Raw genomic sequence first — 19,777 nt, forward strand, 5'->3', positions numbered from 1 at the left:
TTTCTCTTCTCTTACTACATCCCAGGCTGGAGGGGCCAGGAACACAAAAGCAGTTGGGGCTAAAGGGGTCACCAAGGCTGAGAAGGCTAAGAGGGCCACAGGGACTAGGGGTTAAGAAGTACAGAGTCAAGGAGGCAAGTTAAGTGGGCAGCAATGGCTGAGGAGTCAGCCACTAGGGTCAAGAGACTGATTATACACAGGATATACAGCAAGTATATAAACATCCTGTGGTTAGTGATAGTCTTCTTAGAGGTGAGTTACAAATATGGAAAGGGAGAGCTAGCATAGGGTGGTACTGGATTTGAATTGAAGGTACTGGTGTCAATGCAGGGGTTAGACAGATCAATAACGAATGAATGCACATGCATGCATATATAGATCCTTCCTAAGTCCATCTGCTAAGAGGACCTAGAAACAATGACACCCTGTAGCAATCAGCACCTATAATGCTCAGATCTTGGTTTCTATATACCATTCTCCACTAGAAAGAACCAGATTGACTCCAGGGCTAGAGCAAAGTACAAGATAAATCTGGAATATAATTTTGTACCAAATAGAAAGCACTAAAAAAATAGCTAAGGAATGGTAAAAGCACACAGGAGCCACCTTGAAGAAGCTTCAGCTAGCAAAATCTAGGTCAATCTGAGTATATAATAAAAATAATAATAATAAATTTATGATTATTCATTTATAATTTTTATTATGAATAAAATATGAATCCCTGGGGCCACACAAATGAATGAATGAATGAATGAATGAATGAATGAATGAATGGGGGAGGGAGAATTCCTTACAGTAGAACACCAACTAACATGTGTGGAAAGAATGATACAATTAGAAAATGAGCATTTGGCAACCGTCACTGTAATAAATGATTCACGAAAAAAATCATCAATTAAGGTAAAACTAGCAAGTGAAAATTTTGTTGAAGAACATATTTATATAAATTAAAAATATCTCTCCCCAAAATTTATTTTACAGAGAAAAATAATAACTTTATGGTGGAAAAACCTGATAAATACTACCTTAACCAAGCGAATAAAGTTACACCAAGAATAATGGGATAGATAAATCAACATCGTGTACCTCCTACTATGATGCAGCAAGAAAAACACAGCATCACTTCTGTGGTATTCCTCCCTCCAAATAAAGCATAATATGAGTCTAATCAAGAAGAAACATCAGGTGAACCTAACTTGAAAGACATTCTAAAACAAAACAAAACAAACAAACTGTCCTGTATTCTTGGAATTTACCTAGGACAAGAAAGACTTAAAGACCTGTTTCAGATGGAAGGCAACTAAAAAATCATGATAAGTAAATGCAACTTGGACTCTAATGGGCATCCTGACCCAGAAGGGGAAAAAAAACCTATCATAGACATTAGTTGGTCAGTGGACAAGGTTTGAATGGATCTGTGGATAATGTTGCAGATTTAGAACGACATTATTTCCTGATCTAAATGATTGTACATGATTATATAAGACAGCATCCTTGTTTTTTTTTAATACACACTGAAGTATTTAGACTTACACAGTATGTCTGTAAATTATTCTCAATTAGTTCAGAAAAAAATGTGTGTATGTGTGTTTGCATATATATACCTACATGTATCTAGAGAGAGTGAAGAAGAACCATGAAGCAAATGTGGTACAATGTTAACAGTGGGAAACCTGGGTGAAGGCTATATGAGAATTATTCATAGTAGTCTTGTGACTTTTTAAAAGAATTTTGCACTGATTTAAAAATAAAAAATTCTTGGGGATCCCTGGGTGGCTCAGCGGTTTGGCGCCTGCCTTCCACCCAAGGTGTGATCCTGGAGTCCTGGGATCGAGTCCCGTGTCAGGCTCCTTGCGTGGAGCCTGCTTCTCCCTCTGCCTGTGTCTCTGCCTCTCCCTCTCTTTGTGTGTCTCTCATGAATGAATAAATAAAATCTTTAAAAAAAAAAAACCTTTAAAAAATAAAAAAGTAATAAAAACTTTAACTACAAAACCAATAGTATATTATTTGAAATACAAATATTCAAAGGAGGGATCCCTGGGTGGCGCAGCGGTTTGGCGCCTGCCTTTGGCCCAGGGCGCGATCCTGGAGACCCGGGATCTAATCCCACATCAGGCTCCCGGTGCATGGAGCCTGCTTCTCCCTCTGCCTGTGTCTCTGCCTCTCTCTCTCTCTGTGACTATCATAAATAAATAAAAAAAAAATTTAAAAAAAAAATATTAAAAAAAAAAACAAATATTCAAAGGAAAGTATAATGACAGGTAAGGACATGACAAACATAGAATTTAGGATAATAGTTCCCTCAGAGGGGGAAGGGAAAGAAAAGGAATGGAAAGGGAACCTGGAAGCCTTTGAAGAAAATCGACATTCATCGTGTCCTCATTCATACCCGACACACAGGCATTATAATTGTTCTTTTTTATATGAGCAAACATATGAACAAAAACAAATTATCATAATAATATATGATATATTTATCACAATAAATGTTATTTTTTAACATCAAAATCATATATAAAATGCTCACTTTGATGATCTGTGGAATATCCAAAGGACCAAAAAGAAACACTGCAAGCAGGGTGGAGGCAGTGGGAAAACAGAAAGACACAGATCTAATATTTACAGAACCCTAAACCAGCAATCTAAAGTGTGGTCATATTGGGCACCTAGGTTAAGTGTCTGACTCTTGGTATTGGCTGAGGTCATGACCTCAGGGTCCTGGGATCAAGCCCTCCATCTGGTTCTATGCTCAGCAGGGAGTCTGCTTGAGGATTTTCCCTCTCCATCTCCCTCTGTCCCCTCCCCACTCATGCTTTTTCTCTCTCTAAAATAAATACATAAATCTTTTTAAAAAAATAATAAAAAAAGTAAGATAATATATGTCCCTTTTTTTCAGAGTCAGTAATGTGCTGAATGACCTCTACATGCACCTGACAGTTTGTGAATGGCTTTGGGATTACATTTGTATTCATAAATACAAAACCCCTTGATGCCTTAGCCAATTTTCAGAATAGGGAAACTGTTAAGATGGATACAGTTATCATCAAAAATTGAGTCAAATTCACCCCAAATCTCAAATCAAAACCAACACTAAAAAACACATTTGAATCATTAAATCATTAAACAAGCCAATAATTTTGGTTGCTGTCTCACAAAAGACATACTCAGATACGAAATTCAGCAAGTGGACATCTGAGCATGAATTTAGGAAAAGCACTCATTTTTCCTTTTGAAAACTGAAAGGTGATAGCAATAGTTCATAAAGTTTATCTCAATGGACTGTAGCAAATACATATATACTGATAAGAAAATGCAGGTATGCAGAAAAGTACTGGGTATACAAGCTTACTACTTTGTTTTTCTAAAACATGAAATTTGCCTTAGAGACCTATTATAGGTTCGATTGAATCTTCCTAAAATTCATGTGTTGAAGTCCTAAACCCCCAGTACCTCAAAATGTGACTGTGTTTGGGATAAGGTCTTTACAGCACTAATCAAGTGAAAAGAAGGATCTTGAGGATGGATCTGAATCCAGTAGGATTTATGTCCTTACAAGAAGGAAAAATGTGGGAAGTTGATATGAATAAACACAGGAATAAGATGTTATCAACAAGGCATGGAGAGAGGCCTAACACAGATGCTCCCCTCACATCTCTCAGAAAGAACCAACTCTGCTGATAACAATGATCTCAGACTTTTAGGCTCCAGATTGGGAGACAATAAATTTCTGAAAAAAATAAAAAATAAAAAAATAAATTTACTGTTGGGTAAATCAACTGGTTTGTGGTACTTTGTTCCAGTACTCCTAGCAAACTGATATAAAGATTCTATCAGAGGAAGGATTAGAAGACTAATCTAATAAATCAGCAAAGAAAAAAAAAAACACAGAAACTCTTTGTTTTCTGTAGGCACCTCATCTAAGAAGTTTGAGATGGTTAAAAAAACACTAAGGGCACCTGGGTGGCTCAGTCAAGCATCTGACTCTTAATTTCAGCTCAGGTCATGATCTCAGGGTCATGTGATTGAGCCTCAAGTCAGGCTCCATGCCCAGAGGGGAGTTTGCTTAAGATTCTCCCTCTCCTTCTCCCTCTGCCCCTCCTCCCTCTAAAATAAATAAATAAATATTTAAAAAAAAAAAAAAAAAACTCACTGAAGAATCCAGATTCTACTATTTAGGAGTTCTGTTAAAAATGGCAAATCCCATACTGTTTCTGATTTACTATTTTCAAAAATGTGGTAATAAGGTGTGCCACATTTTTCAACCCCAAAAAGACAAAATATTTTCAAATGGAGATGTGTAATATACTCCATGAAGTGTTAAAACTCTCTGCAAACATTAGTCATTAGTCTTAATTTTTTTAAAGATTTATTTATTTATTCATGAGAGACACAGAGAGAGAGAGAGAGAGAGGCAGAGACACAGGCAGAGGGAGAAGCAGGCTCCATGCAGGGAGCCCGACATGGGACTCGATCCTGGGTCTCCAGGATCATGCCCTGGGATGAAGGCAGGTGCTAAACCTCTGAGCCACCCGGGATGCCCTGGTCTTAATCTTTGATAAGGTAACCAGACTAGTATTTCAGGAGACAACGGCTAACACAATGTGCATTGATTTCAGAAAGGCATCTGATGGCACAAGTTAGCTTTGTTGGATAAATTTGAAAAAAGCAACTGGCTGACAAGAGGGTTGGAGAATTCATGTCTGGTTATATATTCCTACTCAAAGGGTTGATTAATATGATGAGGGATGCATGTCTGGAGATCTCAAGAAACATCACTGAGCTCCACCCCAACTATGTTTTTATTAACAGCTTAGATATGAAAAGGATAACAATTTGGAGAGGACAGCTTATTCTCTAGATAGCAAAATCAAGATTTAAAAAGACATCCATAGGCTAAGAGTAACAAGAGAAAGCTTAACCAGAACGTAAGTAAAACCTGACATTTATATTTAAGAAAAGTCAAATGCACATGGTTAAGATATATGAGACTTGATAACCACAAGGACCACAAGCTCAAAATAAACAGTGTGGAATAATTGCCCATAAAAACAGATTCTAACTAAGGTCAAATATGTAGAAATACAGGCAACCCTTGCTTTGCATGGTTCTGATACACATAAATTTCAGATAACATCGTTTAAACAACAACAGTTCCCCAACAGCATGGTTCAAATAGCAGTTACCATGATCTATCATCTGTGACTCAGTTCAAACACTGACAGCAAAGCATGTAGTTGTGTTGCCTCCTTGTCTTCCAGCAATAAACTCATATGGCATTTTATAAAAATGGATAATTGAGGGACACCTGGGTGGCTCAGTGGTTGAGCTTCTGCCTTTGGCTCAGAGCGTGATCCTGGAGTTCTGCGATCGAGTCCCACATCGGGCTCCCTACGTGGAGCCTGCTTCTCCCTCTACCTATGTCTCTGCCTCTCTCTCTCTCTCTCTCTCTCTCTCTCTCTCTCTCCATGTCTTTCATGAATAAATAAATATAATCTTTAGAAAATGGATAATTGAAAGAGTGCATTGTTTAACATGAATGAAAGTATAGTGGAGAAAGGAAAGGTATTAGCAAGAAGTGAAATTCAAATCTAACATAAATGGTGTAACAGAAGAAATAGCTGACTATGGGAATGTTGACATTGCCACCATTTAAAAAATTCTAGTTCAACAGCCAGAGGAACTTAGCAGAGGTGGACTTATCAACATAAATGAGAATAGTTATTGAAGATGTCTTGGAAGAAGTGACACCAGTAAAAGCTTCCCATTAAAGGAACTCTCAGAGAAGCATCTCAGGGAAATTTCATGACACTGAGAGTTAGAGAGATAAAATCTTGGAAGCTGATCCAAAAGCTAGATGACAATTTGCCAAGGCAAACAAAAGATGCTCACTCTGTAATAAATTATAAAATGAGAAGAAAAGGTAAGCACTGTACAAACTATTTTTGCTAAGTATTTTTTATTAAAGAAACAAAAAAATCCCTATTTTGAATGCTTTAAATTATACTAAATGAACACTAAGTTTTACTTTTTATTCATTTCCCCAAGCATTTAGATTGGAAAAATTTTTTTTCATTTTAACAAAAGTTTTTAAAGATGTCAATAATCATCATTTTCTCATTAATTATTCTTGTTCTTCTTCTTGTTCTTGTTCTTGTTCTTGTTCTTGTTCTTGGTCTTGTTCTTGGTCTTCTTCTTGGTCTTCTTCCTCTTCCTCTTCCTCTTCTTCTTCTTCAAAGTAGGTTCTCTGTTGGGCACAACAATGGGGCTTCACTCACAATCCTGAGGTCAGGAACCGAGTCAAGATCAAGAGTCAGACATTTAACTGACTAAGCCACCCAGTCGTCCCTTTTTGTTGATTCTTAAGATTATTTTGCATGATTTCAGTTTTCACGGTCATTCTTTTTCAGTCCTGCCCTATTGTGCCAAATAAGAACTGCCTTTTTTTTTTTTTTTTTTTTTTGTCATGTCCTTTTAAACTTAGCTTGAAGTACAGAACTAGTTGTTGGCTTACAGCTGTGGAGGGATGAACTGAATGTTTTCAGGAAGGTGACTAAAATGTGGAAAAACATGAGAGAAAATTCTAAGTGGAAATGACATTATTTTCTCTGAAGGAAGAAAGATTACCATGGTTGCAAATAATGGACACACCATAACATAAATGTGCCACTCCAGAGCAGCAGAAGCAGCTTTTAATAATGAAATATTCGGCAGCAAAGCTTTCAATTTCATGAATAGAAGAAACTTCTAACAATTAAAAGTGGGTACAAATGGAATTCACTGACTCACAACATAGTGAACTTCTCATATCTGGAAGTGCCAAGCAGAGGCTTACTGCCCATCTGTTAGGTTTGTTGTTGCAGAAATTAGTTTCTACACAGGGTGAGAGGGGAGGCTCCCTCCACAACTTAGATTCCAAACATCCATGTGGTGGCTCGAAAACACATCCACAGATTCTTCAGCGTTCCTCACTTCAAAAGGTGGAAGACTCCTTTCCACTTTCCAACTTTACAGTGGGCCAAACTTAGCAGTATGCTAGGAAAGAAGCACCCATGACAAAATATGGCTTCTAAGGCTAGCTCCAAAAAGAACAGCTTTCACCTGGCTCTCTTACTCTTGGATTATTATTCTGGGAGAAGCCTCCAGTCATGCCATGAGGTTACTCAAGCAACTCCAGTAGAAGCTCTTATGTGGAAATACCATGGATTGCTGCCAAACACTGTAAGAATAACATAAATAAAATTGAACAGCAGAAGTGGATTCTCCAGCTTCAGTCAAGTCTTCAGTTCTAGCCAACATCTTGAGTGAAACCTCATGAGAGATTCTGACCCTGAGTCTCTCAGGTAACTGCTCCTGAATCCCTGACCCAAAGGAACTGTAAAAATAATAAGTTGTTTTAAGCCCCTCCGTTTTGAGGTAATACGTTCTGCAGCAATAGTTAACCAATATGATCCATTTTGATTGATCTAAAATACTAAGAGTACGTTGCAGTCTTGAGAAGCCTGCTCACACAGCCTTTTTTTTTTTGCCACTTTTCTTTTAATAAATCCAAACTACAATTGCCAAAAATTAGTTCCTATCATTGAAGGATAAATGATTATACAATGGTAATCTGTTGTAAAAGTAGAAAGTAGACAAGGAGTCTAAAATTAATTCCTCCCACTCTGCCTGATTATTACTCCACATTCAAATCTGCTGCAAAAGATTAATACAGACCTCAAAAATAGGTCTTTAAGTTATCTTTAGCAGGAATGAAGCCTTCAATAATTTCGTCTCTCAGTTACAAGTGGTCATTTAAACAAGCACTGAGCCTTTCTACTCTTCATACATAACGGAACTGTCTCTTTCAATATGGCACCTTCTGTTCACCCAAACTTAAAGGTCCAACCTAGATGTCTATGAACTTCATATTCATATATTTAACATCTTCCTTGATATCCCATTAGTATTTCTCACAAGGTACTTCAAAACCAACATGTCCAAAATGGAATCCATTATCTTATTCCCAAATCTAGTCCCTTTCCAGGGTTCCTGTTCTAGCAAATGAGACCTCATCAACTCAGGATACTATGCAGAAACTTCTGTCACATCTCTTTCTTACCCTCTGCTTAAAACCTCAATGGCTTCCCACTCCATTTAAGATGAAGAAAAGTTTATAACATGGTCTATCTACGAGGCCCTGGGTGGTTTGGCACCTGTGTGCTTCCCTAGCCTAATTCGATTTCAGCCTAATCCCATTCCTTGCTCCACACCTCCCTTGCTCTCCCTGCTCCACCACATTGATCCCATTCAGACCTTGTCAGCACCCTGTTCTTTCCCCCAACGGGTCTTTACATAAACCTTCCCTTTGCATAAACACATTTCCTTTCCTTTTGCCCAATTAACTCTATACTTCTTTCTTATTTCAGTTTAGTTGTCTTTCCTTAGGACACTTTTCCTGACTATCTCAAATTCCCTACCCCTAATTAATGATTCTCAAAGCACTTGGCACTACTTCTTTACGGAAATGCAACACTGAGGTTAAATACACATAATCTAGAACCAGGCTGTCTGGCTTAAGTCCTCTCCTGTTGCATGCATTTCAGCAAGTTACTTAAACTCTCTGTGCCGGTTTTATCATCTATAAAGTAGGGATAATAGGTATGAACACTTTGTAACAATTAAATAAGAAAATGTATGTGAAGTATTTAGCAAGGTGGCCAACACATCACAGACATCCATAAGTCTGAGCTACTGTTTGATTATAGTTGCAATTTCACAATCTCACATGTATTCATAATTAATGTTTTATTTACATCTGTCTTTGTCATTAAATGGCAAATTCCATAAGGGTGGAGATGTCTGTTTTTACTTGTTATCCTACTTCCATTTCCTTTTTTTTTTTTTTTTCTACTTCCATTTCCTGCCACAATCTTAGCACATGAAAGGTGTCTGATGAACACTGGATGAATAAATGCATGAATGTAATGTAGTGCTTAGACTCTGAAGAACCTTGAAATGTAACATTAAGGAGGTTAGACTTTATGCTCTAGAGGCTGTTTTTTTTTTTAATAAGAGTCATATGTAAAAATTAATGGAAAAATGATTGTAAGGTAAGTTTGGAGGAGTGTTTAGCAATAGGAAAAAGCCTTAGCCAACCATTTGCATGGTTCATTTGGGTGAAGGCAATTACCAGTGTAGAGAGTAGCAGGATGTGGGAAGAATGTTAAGGAAGGACTCACATAACATGGTAGTACACTAGATGTTACGGGGGGGACAGTTGAGGAGATATACACACACACACACACACACACACACACACACTAAGTCTCTGAATGAGAGGACGAGGACAGAAGGATAGAACTATGGAAGCCAGGGGGGATGTTGGTTTGTGGGTAGGGAGAAGAGATGAGGTGGAGGAGTAGGAATTGCAGATAGAGCTGTCCAATAGCAGATGTGGACATAGGACTGAAGCTCTGGGAGTAGCCGGGTCTGGAGACAGAAATTGGAGTTGTTGTTTTAAGCACCTCCATTGGTGGTGAATGTGAACCCCATGCACATCTGACATAGGCTGACATATCTGGGAAAGAGAAGATGAACAAAAAGGACCAAGAGGAGAAGCCTAGGGTTAGCAGCTGCTTTAATGAGCCTAGAAGGGAGAGAGGAGCCTGAAACAAATTGATAAAGATAAGATAAAGTCAGAGAGACAGGACTGGGGAGTAATGACATGGAAGCTCATTCCCACCCACTCTTTAACAATTCAGTGTTAGGGTCTACCACTTACTCTGGCAATCTTTTTGACCTACCACCTCAGGCTAAACGAGGTGCTCCTTTGGCACTGTTTGCATGCAATAGCAATGCAGTGGACTGAATAATGACCAGTTATATCCAGTTCCTAATCCTTGTAACCTGTGAATGTTATCTTATATGGCAAAGGAGATTTTGCAGATGTGGCTAAATTAAAAATCATAATATGGGGAAATTATTCTGGATTATCAGAGTGGGTCCTAAAAGTTATCACAAGGCTGTTCTTAATAAAGGCTGTTCTTAATAAAGGGAGATAAAGATTTGACACAGAAGCAGAAGCCAAGGTGATCAATGAAGGAAGATACTGGCTTTGAAGATGAAGAAAGGGTCCATGAACCAAGGATGGAAAGAATGTAGCTCTAGAAACTGGGAAGGGCAAGAAAACAGATTCTTCCCTAGAACTTTCAGAGGGGGTAGGGCCCTTGATTTTGGCCCAGTGAAAGTGACTACAGACTTCTGACCTCCAGAAATGTAAGAGAATCAACATGTGTTGTTTTAGGCTACCAGGCCTACAGCAATTTGTAATAGTAGCTGAAGGAATTTAACACAAGCACTTAATTCACTGCATTATCATTTAAAGTGAGGGTATCTGTCTCCCCACTAATGTATAATCTCCTCAAAAGACAGTGAGGCTCTTGGACCTTGGTATTCCTGGCATCAAACAGTGCACTAGACATATGGAGATACTCAAATAAATCTATGGAGAAAGGCTGGAAGGAAGGAAAAAGAGAATCCGAGAAAGAAGAAAAGAGAAGGAAGGAGCTTCAAAATAGAGAGTGGTTGTCAAAGGCCTATCCTTAAGCTTGAAACTGACAATATGAATGCAGAGAACCTGGGCAGGGTTGAACTTCATGCCCTCTAATCCACCCACCAGGAGCCAGTAATCCCCAAACTAACTGGGGCAGGCCATATCTAGGCAGGACACCAGGGTAGAGATCAGGAGATCCTAAGGTGAACCCTATCCCCAGCCTCAACTCTAAACCTTGCCCTAACCCAGGACAGAGGTGCTAAGCATGTCGATTCCTCTGAAAACCCAAAGGTAGCATCATCTGAGATCTGAGTGTGCAGGTTCAGGCTCCATGAAGACCTGGGATTGCATCCAAGCTTTGCTTCTTACTATCTAAAAATCCTTAGATAAGCTACTAAACTTTCCTAAGGCTCAGTTTCTCACCTGTAAAATAAAACTAATAATTCTCCACAAGATTAAATGAGGTAATGAATGAGAAGTGTCAGGCATGGAATAAGAATTCAAGAAATGTGACTTTCTGGCTTTCTTATTTCCATGTTTCTATCAAAGGCAGGCAGAAGGGAGTAGGGTAGGGCCCAGTCTTACCCTAGGGCTGAAACAAGACAAGGAACAGGTCCCAGTCAGAGCTCAAAGATTCCAGGTGAGACCCTGCTGGTGGCTGCAGTGAAGGAGAATGGAGGCCCCTGGAGTTGGATAGGTGGAAGAAGTAAGAGCTTACACTGTCCACATGGTAATCGGAGAAGTGGGAATTTGTATTCATTATTAAAAAAAGAATCTCCTTGCTGCCAGATTCATCTCTATCTACAGTCTCCTCCCTACAGCCACCAGGGCCATCTTTCAACAATAGAGCTCTGGTCACATGTTACTCCTCTACTGAAAAATGTTTCTACCTTATGATTGGAGGGTTGGAGTTTTCAGTACCATTCCCTGATCTCTAGGAGGGGAGAGGGGCTGAAGGTTAAATAAAACAGCAATGGTCAATGATTTAATCAACCCTGCCTACTTAATGGAGCTTCCACAAAAGCCTACAGGGATGAGGTTTAGAGATCTTCAAGATGGATGAAAAGGTGGAGATGTGGGGAGAACTCCATGACCCTTCCCCATGCCTTGCCCTATGTATCTCTTCCATCTGGCTCTTCTTGAGTTGTATCCTTTTATAATCAATCAGTAATCTAGTGAGTGAGAAATCTGAATAGGTAAGCAAATATATAAATATATCTCTATTTCCTCATCATTTCCAGAATGCAGAAAAGATGTCCAAGACAAAGCATTTAACAGTGCATTTAGTGTACTATTACGTGCTAAGGGGAAAAAAAGAATGCATATAACTATTTTAATATATAAAATATATATATTAGCTTGTGTGTTTTGTACACTATCTCTAGAAAAATACAAATACAAAATACAAAGAAATACAAAGAAATACAAACAGAAATCAGTTGCCTGTTGGAAGGCACAATACCATGTCTAGGCTATAGGAACAAGGAATGGCACTTCCTAGCCCTTACACCTCCTTTTGTGCACTAGAGATTACCCACTGGGTGTGTGGATTTTTTTCTTTAGGTCTATTTTTTTAAAGCCCAGTTCCAACATTTATCAGCTGTTTGACATTGGCAACTCATTACTTAATCTCACTAGACCTTTGTTTCCTCCCTCATAAACCGAGAATAAAACTACTACCTTCCCCATAAAGTGGCATGAACATTAGATGAGATAACACAAGGAAAATGCTCAAAAGAATGCCTAGCATAAAGTAAGCATTAAATAATATCAGTGATACCTGTTTCCATGATTACGGTGGGTGAGATATTTCTAAAGGGCCCTCCAGGTACAAAATAATTGTGTGTTGCATTAGATTTTTTAAGTAGTGCTTTTAGGTAGCACTTGAAGGATATAGGGAAAGCCTCAAGGTCCTTTTTTCAGCCTGAAAGAGGAGCAGTGAGCAGTAAGCTCAGACAAAATGCATGGTAGCCCCAGAGGTCCCTCGCTCCCAAAAGAAGAAAATAAAAATCCTTTCTAGAGGACCACATCACTATACCCACTTCACAGATAAGACACCCAAGGAATACTGACTAGCCCATGATCACATGATCCTTTGAATAAGAGAATCCCTTCTCTACTTCAGGTATCTTAACTTCTGGACTAAATATTTTCCTATAATATTTAGTTTAAAAAATCCCCTTTATATTCAGCTTCATAAAAGTTCAGTATTAGGGTTTGAAAAGATCTGTACTGGATGAAGACAAAAATGAGCTTTATTTTTCTTTCAGGTTTTATTTATATTCCTTGCCTCTTGCTGTATCCTTTATATAGTTCTAGGAGAGCCATTTTTGCTAACTAGAATTCTATCTTTAAAATTAATATGTGCAAATCCCCTCCCCCTTCTGAGCTACTGCAACTGGTTCATTCCAAGAGCTCAGGGATAATTATGTGTTTTCATGAACACAGAATCATTAGTCAAACCTGTGGGACTGCTCCAACTTTCCTGTTGTATTTTTATGGCAAGCTTAGAATGGTATTTGGATGTCATATTCCCTAAGTTTAAAGGGAAAATAAGCTTTATATTTTTTTCTGTTTAATTTACAACTCATCTCTCCTCATCCCAATTTCTCACTGGATGGGACATAGTTGTATGAAATAACAAAGAATGTCTCTTTCTGAAGGTTCAGATGTAGGGCACCCTTAACCTGCTCTCAGAGCTACATTTTTTAAACATCTATTTTTTTCTATCATGTGAAATTGAATGCTGAAATTGAAAACATCTTTATTTCAGTTTTTCATTTGTTGCATTAATTACAAAGCTTTTTGCAGTTCCCCTGGAAAATCAAATGTTTTTTAACTACTTTTTTGGTTGGTTGGTTGATTGGTTTTAGGGTTGTTGGGTTTTTTTAGTTTAGTTTAGTTTAGTTTGTTTTTGCTTTTCAATTTCTAATTTTAGTGTGAGCTCATCAACCTGTTTGGTTGTTGTTTATTATTTGTTAATCAGATTGATTGCATGCGGAAAGTTTGATGAGAGCACAAAGGCAAAATTCTGGTTGGTTGTTTCTGCCAAGACTTCCTACCTGTGATTTGGGATAGTTCTTCAAATAAGTTGCACCAGGATAGTTATTCCAAGGTTTGATTTATAAAGCCTACTTACGAAGTCGATATAAACGTGGCACAAAATCATGGTGGCCCTCCAGACAGCATGCATTCACAGCAACTGAATTAAGTCTAATCATGACTCTATTGCCAAAAGAGTAGATTTTAAAAGATAAAAATCTAAGTCCGACAAATATTTCATGTGACTTAAGACTCTTCGCCCTCTTTGTTTGCCTGGACTCTCTTTAAAGTAGCTCTTAACACACTCAACATTAGGTTTCACACAACCGATATACTGTGAGCTTCACTGACCTGTCTGCTTAACACCACAAACTCAACTCCTGAAGCTAATGAAAGAGACTCAGAACGAGCCCAACTCCTGGCCTTACAAATTCCTCGCCTGTGTGAAGATGGATGCTAGCTACGAACTGATACTAGTTTACTTCTCACGGCTCCCAAAGCCAAATTACTCACTGGTTCTAAAGCTCTAACATGTGACAACAACACAACAGTGCTGTTAAAAATCTGATTAAGAATTAGAAAATTGTGGATCTCAGAAAGAACACATAACTGCTTTAGAAGGTGTGCTGACAAAATTTTCATAACCACTTAGTTTTCTTTTACAAGACAAAAAGCCGAAAACAAGCAAAAAATTTTAAAACAAAAACAGAGGACAATACCCTAAGGCTTCCATGTATCACCAAACAGTTGAGCAACAGTACAGCATTTAACTTCTGTCCTACAAGAGCTGCTAAAAGTACAGACTTTAGAACTAGACCATGTGGATTGAAATCCTAACTCCAGGGATCCCTGGGTGGCGCAGCGGTTTGGCGCCTGCCTTTGGCCCAGGGCGCGATCCTGGAGACCCGGGATCGAGTCCCACGTCGGGCTCCTGGTGCATGGAGCCTGCTTCTCCCTCTGCCTGTGTCTCTGCGCCTCTCTCTCTCTCCGTGACTATCATAAATAAATAAAAATTAAAAAAAAAAATCCTAACTCCACTAGTTAACAGCTATGTGACCTTGAACAAAGCACTTAAAACTGTTGATGACTCAGTTTCCTCATCTGCAAAATGGAGATAATGATGGCACTTAATTGACAGAGTTGTTGCAATGATTGAGTTAGTATATGTAAAAGCCTTAGACCAGTGGCTGATATATAAGAAGCGCTCTACAATCTTTTGCCTTTATTAGAAATAAACATTCTTTTAACCTATTCATCCCTCAGATATTTGCTGAGCACATTCTATTTACTAGATGAGCTAGCTTATAGCCTAAGGCAGCAGCACCACTAGTAAAAAAGAAACTACTTTGATAGCAGTGCATCTTCCTTTGCTCATCAGTTTTCTCAAGAACATTCTAACATTTTATAGAAATGCCAAGTTTGGGTTGTTTTCCAACTGTTTCATGAGAGTTACTCCATATATACCAAGGGTGAGAAATTGCACTGAGACGCTGGTGCTAATGAACCAGGTGGGCTCGTGGGCTCATGGGCTCGTGAAAAGATAGCGACCAGCAGGCCAACATGCACCTTCTGGGATTCAGTCATAAACCTCCACAAAATCAGAAATATCTTCCGGGTTCATCTGTGAAAGTCACACCTGTGCACGCCAAGAGCCTGTGACCGGATGCATGCCAATCAAATCACTGCATACAGAGTTTGGGAGGAAAATCCCAAGATTTGGCAGGAAGTTGCTTAAAATATGCTTCTTGGCCTACCTTTTGTCATGTTCCATAATGCACTTCAACTGATAACAATCCAAGGCAACACATACTGTTGAGATGTACATCGTATGCCCATCAGACTGCTAAGGATTCAGATATATATATAAGAAGTAATCCTCACCTTTCGAGAGTTTATATTCTAGCTGAGGAAATAAAATTTATGTGCATATAGGAAACTGAAAACAGTGCATGGTGGCATGTGTGTAAATTCCAAGTTGGCATTATAGACCAAGCTGAGAAAACTCAGGGAAGGGAGAAATCAGTGAGGACTAGAAAAATCCAGTTGTTTTTTGGAGAAGGTGATGGATAAGGTGAGCATGGTTTGGGTGATAGGTAAAAGTGTTCAGGGTGTGGACAAAAAGATGGAGAAGCCCAAAGACATGACTCACTGTAAACTGATCTGAGTTTTTATTGCCATTTGTCACTTGATTGCATTTCCATATCCTCTCCTCTTAGTGCCTTCTTACTCTATCTGCCCAATGACTTGGCATTTTGGAAGCATCCAGTCCTTTCTAGTTTTCTAGGTATAATTCACCTTGTTCTAATTTCAATTGGCATAAATCTAGCATAGGTTTTCCTGCTTTTCTCCTTCTTCTACTTCATTGTCTGGACAGAGAAATAAAAACAGAATGATTATACAAGCCTGTGTTCATACATGTAAGGACTGCAGTTCTCCTTCTTAATATGAGTCACTTATAAGTTGTTTATCTCAGCTGGATTAAATCTTCTTTTCAAAGTAATTCACCAGAAAGGACGGAATGGGTAAGGTTTTTCTCAGTTCCCTCTGAGAAAACAGAAGTCCAAAAATGCTTTCCTGTAATCAAACTGCACTTTGAAATTAAGAAAACATCTGGTTTTATGGTCTTTCCCAGTTTTATTTATTTATTTTTGTTTTAATTTCAAAAAAAAAAATCTCAAACCTAAGGAAAAGGTACGCCTTTCCTGTTTGATCTTAACAACATGAGAACAGTTTCACTACTGGCATCCTGCATTATAAAACAAAAACACTGACAGAACACAAAGATTTTCAGTGACACATAAAAGATAAATTATATTTCTAAGATAAGACAGTAAAATGATTATTAAGAAGGCTGCAGCTACTTCTAAGCTGTGACATATAACATGTTTGCCAAGGCCTTGGCATCCACTCAAACATTTCCAAGTGGGCAATACCAGTGCTTACATAACTTATGGAAGTGAAACATTTGTATAAAAAGTCCTCAAATAACCTAAGCATTGGTAGAATAAAACATATGTAATTTATTTGTATTTTATTACTATTAAAGGCACTTTTATTTTTCTCATATGGTAAACAAAAATATGACACCTTTATTATCTCAGAAGAGTTGTCTATGATCGCTTTCTGCATTTTCTTATCTTCTACCCATTCCAAAACCCAAATCAGGCTGATTGCCATCCTCTCTCTTTACAAAATAAGTTTTCTTAAGGCCAGCAATAACCTCGGGTTGCTAAATCCATTGGACATTTTCCCAGTATTATTCCTCTTACTTCTGCTATTCAGTAATGTGCACCATCTGCTCTACTCTCTCCTCCTAAAGTTGTGTCCTATCCTTTGCCTTCTATTACACTACCCTCCCATGGTTATCCCCTGACCTTTGGGTTGCCTTTCTCAACCTAGTCATTCTCTTTTGATCCTTATTTCACATTTTATAGCTACCATTCAGGTATCTCCTCTGAGCTTCAGACCTGCAAGCCAACACCTACCTGATATCTCCATATGGATGTCACAAGGGCACCTCAACTCAGCGTGATCATAACAGACCTCTGAGCCTGCTCTCCCTGGGTGGATCTATTCTGTTCCCTCCACCAGTGATGGCCAACACATCCATCCAGTTGTATAAACCTGAAACCCAGAGAAGCTTGTCCCTAGCCCTCTCTACCCAACCAGTCACCAAATCTCACTGATTTTTTTGCCTCTCTATTGTGTCACGGATCTGCCCATTTCTCTACCACTACTCTACCACCATCTGTGTGTCTCTTTCCTGGTCCACTGCAATTGCTTTCCAACTCATCTCCTCTGGCAACTACTCTTGCCCTGCACCACTGGTCCAGTTTGTTTTCCTGCAATTTTTACTGTTATTCTGCAGTTACTGTTTATATACACATTTTTAAATGCAAATCTGATCTATCTTCCTCTATCTAACATCCTCTACTGGTTTCCCATTGTATTGTCTTGGGAATAAATGAAAAAGCCTACAATAGTCTGGTGCTTAGCTCTCTGGCCTCATCTATTTCCACCAACTCTCCTTCTCTACTCTCTATCACATCAGTTCCCAGTTCTTTCTCCCCAGTGAGTCTCTGGCACAGGCATTTTCTCTATCTTTCCCTGCCTAATTAAATCCATTTAACCTTCAAACTCAACTCAAATGTCACTTTCTTAGGAGTGCATTCTTGAAGTACCTCTTCAAAATAAGCCACATCCTCTGGTTTCACGCTCTGTTGCACTCTGCATTTTTCTCCTTTAGAAATCATATACTTTTCCATGATCATTTGATTTTTGACTCTGAGTGCAAATAAGACAGAACCTGCATCTCTTTTGCTCATCATTTTATTCCAACCCCTTGAAGTCTTTGTTCTTTCCTCATCAGTTGTCAGTTCGTACGAGCTCCAAGCATACTAGCTCCACAGGACTAGTGAGTCCACAGCAGGCTGGATCTTGAGAAGGTTCACATGCTCCCACTGAGCTGGGGACCTAGAATGGCTTCTCTCTGTGTTTTACTTCAAAAGAGGGTGAAGGTTTATATGAGACCGCTCTACACATGGCAGGAGGAAAACAACTTCTAGGTAAATGGTATGGAGGAAAAACTCTGCTGCCTCATCTGTGCTCCCAAAGGAATAGCATACAGAGTACAGCAGCCCATTCTGTCCTTTCTTTTATTCGGAAGCATGTACTGAATGCCAATTTGTGCTAAAGCACTAGGTACTAGGAGGGACAGGAGATGGATAATAAGAACCATTATTCATGGAGGGCCTACCATATTCCAGGACTGTAATTGTAAGTGGCAATTTACAAGCAATATTTTAAGGAAATCACCATCTTATAAAGAAGTGAACACTTAACAAACCACTATACAAAACCGAACGGAATAAGCAGTCCTCTATAATCTACATTATTCCAAATCCTTAACATAGTCTGAGTTAAAGACATTTGAGAATTTTATGAGGTCTCAGGGTTCCAATTAAAGTCTACTTTTCCAGGTTCTTAATTATTCACTAGGACATGAAACTAATTACAACTCCCAGTGGCCATTGTATCAAGCATCTAGATTAGAAAAACCCAGAGTTCTTATTCAAACAGTTGGTTATCTGGAAGATATTTTTAGCTCGCTGTACATTTTGCTGACTCCTAAAGTAAACTTTTCCAACTTGGTTATCACATTGTGAGAGTCCAAACACCATTTATTTATCCAACAAATATTCATATGAGTGCCTACCGTATGCTAAGAGTTGTGGATATGAAAGTGATAAAGTTATAACCCCTCCCTTCAAGGTGAGGTTATGGGGAAGAGTCAAGAGACTAAGTAAGAGCTGTAAAAAGGTGCCAAGCAAAAGTGGAGCTCAAAGAGGTTAGCTATGCCTGGGAACAGGAGGGCTGGAGTGACAACAATGATACCACTGAGGAAATGACACTTAAATTAGTCTTAAAAGGTATATTCATCCAGCAGATGGAAGATTAAAGAGGAGTGTAAACAAAAACATGAAGGCATAAATGATATGGAAAGTTGGGCAAATACTCAGGAGGCCAGGCTAAGGTTCATCCCATAGTTAAGCAATGGAAAGCCATCAAAAGATTTTAAAGGTTTTTAAAATTTCCACAAGGATGTTGGTAGCAGAACTGTTGATGGTAAGCAAGATAGAAACAAAACAAAACAAAACAAAAAGATAGAAACAATTCAAACACTCATCAACTGATGAATAAATAAACAAAATATATCTCTACAATGGATAATTATTCAGCTGTTAAAAGGAATGGGGCTCTGACTCAATGCCACAACATGGGCGAAACTTGAAAACGTTGAACTAAGTAAAAAAAAGTCAGACACAAAAGGTCACATACTGTATGTGTCCATTTATACGAAACATCTAGAATATGCAAACTTAGAGAAAGAAAGCAAATTAGTGTTTGCTGAGTGGGGGAGGGGAAGCGAAGGGAGTACTGCTCCATGGTTAATGGGTTTCTTTTTGGGGTGACAGATATATTCTAGAACTAGGGAATGGTAATGGTTACACAACATTGTGACCGTCATAAATGATGCTGAAGCATACACTCTAAAATGGTAAATTTTACATTAAATCATAAAAGTGAAACAAAAAAAACCTAACAATACAAAAAAGTTATAAAGTACAACACAAAAATTCTCCACATTCCAACTCTGCACTCCTGCCCTACAAAAGTATTATTTAGGTTCTTAATTTTATTATT

General features: G+C 38.5%; 1 protein-coding gene across 1 annotated transcript in view; it reads right to left on the reverse strand.

The window, feature by feature from the left end:
- Window positions 1-19,777, reverse strand: part of GDA (guanine deaminase) — a 79,664-nt gene that overhangs the window by 51,607 nt on the left and 8,280 nt on the right. The window lies entirely within an intron of this gene.

This window comes from Canis lupus, chromosome 1 (genome assembly GCF_011100685.1).
Source record: "Canis lupus familiaris isolate Mischka breed German Shepherd chromosome 1, alternate assembly UU_Cfam_GSD_1.0, whole genome shotgun sequence".
Taxonomy (NCBI): domain Eukaryota; kingdom Metazoa; phylum Chordata; class Mammalia; order Carnivora; family Canidae; genus Canis; species Canis lupus.